This window comes from Vitis riparia, chromosome 15, assembly GCF_004353265.1.
Source record: "Vitis riparia cultivar Riparia Gloire de Montpellier isolate 1030 chromosome 15, EGFV_Vit.rip_1.0, whole genome shotgun sequence".
NCBI lineage: Eukaryota > Viridiplantae > Streptophyta > Magnoliopsida > Vitales > Vitaceae > Vitis > Vitis riparia.
This window is the reverse complement of record NC_048445.1, coordinates 14,805,616-14,807,438: the sequence shown is the minus strand read 5'-3', so window position 1 is coordinate 14,807,438 and position 1,823 is coordinate 14,805,616. Positions and strand designations below refer to the sequence as shown.

At 32.5% G+C, this 1,823-nt stretch overlaps 1 long non-coding RNA gene across 1 annotated transcript; it reads left to right on the top strand.

The window, feature by feature from the left end:
- Nucleotides 1-559: 559 nt before the first annotated feature.
- LOC117932658 lies at nucleotides 560-1,552 on the top strand. The gene is made up of 3 exons (XR_004654199.1): nucleotides 560-902; nucleotides 1,191-1,233; nucleotides 1,522-1,552. It is a non-coding gene; the product is annotated as an uncharacterized LOC117932658 (long non-coding RNA).
- The last annotated feature ends 271 nt before the right edge of the window (nucleotides 1,553-1,823 follow it).

Sequence of the window (1,823 nt, the reverse complement as noted above, 5' to 3'; positions counted from 1 at the left end):
TTTTTTATTGGTTTTTGAGCTTCATGTTGCGTTTTGTAATGCTCGTTTCTTTTGTTTCATATCAGAATAATATTATTTGCTTTTAATGATATTGTGTCATAAGTTGTAAGTTTCTGATTCTCGTTGTTACATTTGATCTTTGATCTTTTCTATACCGTTTATAGGCGTAAGAGTGGAATTGCAAGGTGTATCGGGGACAAGAGAAGTTTGATTGGAAATAGGTCTTGGGTAAGTTTCCTCCGTATTCCCTATTCTCTCAAATTTCTCGCTGTTCTTTAATTTTCTCTTTTAATGTTTGGGTTATATGTCGAATGTATGTGTGTAGTAGGAAAATTAATTTCAATATATTGATTTCTTTGCTTTTTTCTAATGTTGATGTTCCGTTTTCTATTTTAATTCCATTGAACGACATTGTTCATTAAGAGGTAATTTTCTTCTTCTTGTTTTTTACATTTGATCTCTACTCCTTTCACTACCATCTTTAAACGTAAGGGTGGAATTTTTCAGGTTTCCCGGGACAAGAGAAGATTCGTCGGAGATACCTCTGTAGTATGTTTATTTCGTATTCCCTATTATCCTCCATTTCGCACTGTTCTTCATTCTTCTGTTTTATCTTTGGGTGTTGTTTGTTGACTGCAAATATGTATTAGAGATTTAATTTTCAATCCTTTGATTTATTTGTTGGTTTCTGAGCTTCATGTTGCGTTTTGTAATGCTCGTTTCTTTCGTTTCGTATCAGAATAATATGATTTGCTTTTAATGAAATTGTGTCTTAAGTTGTAATTTTCTGATTCTCGTTGTTACATTTGATCTCTGCTCTTTTCTATACCTTCTATAGGCGTAAGAGTGGAATTTCAAGGTGTATCGGGGACAAGAGAAGTTTGATTGGAAATAGGTCTTGGGTAAGTTTCCTCCGTATTCCGTATTCTCTCAAATTTCTCGCTGTACTTTAATTTTCTCTTTTATGTTTGGGTGTTATATGTCGAATGTATGTGTGTAGTAGGAAAATTAATTTTCAATATATTGATTTCTTTGCTTTTTTCTAATGTTGATGTTCCGTTGTTCTTTAGTTTTTTTAATTCCATTGAACGACATTGTTCATTAAGAGGTAATTTTCTTCTTCTTGTTTTTTACATTTGATCTCTACTCCTTTCACTACCATCTATAAACGTAAGGGTGGAATTTTTCAGGTTTCCCGGGTTCAAGAGAAGATTCGTCGGAGATACCTCTGTAGTATGTTTATTTCGTATTCCCTATATCCTCCATTTCGCACTGTTCTTCATTCTTCTGTTTTATCTTTGGGTGTTGTTTGTTGACTGCAAATATGTATTAGAGAATTAATTTTCAATCCTTTGATTTATTTGTTGGTTTCTGAGCTTCATGTTGCGTTTTGTAATGCTCGTTTCTTTCGTTTCGTATCAGAATAATATTATTTGCTTTTAATGAGATTGTGCCATAAGTTGTAATTTTCTGATTCTCGTTGTTACATTTGATCTCTGCTCTTTTCTATACCTTCTATAGGCGTAAGAGTGGAATTTCAAGGTTTATCGGGACAAGAGAAGTTTGATTGGAAATAGGTCTTGGGTAAGTTTCCTCCGTATTCCCTATTCTCTCAAATTTCTCGCTGTTCTTTAATTTTCTCTTGTATGTTTGGGTGTTATATGTCGAATGTATGTGTGTAGTAGGAAAATTAATTTTCAATATATTGATTTCTTTGTTTTCTTCTAATGTTGATGTTCCGTTGTCTATTTTAATTCCATTGAACGACATTGTTCATTAAGAGGTAATTTTCTTCTTCTTGTTTTTTACATTTGATCTCTACT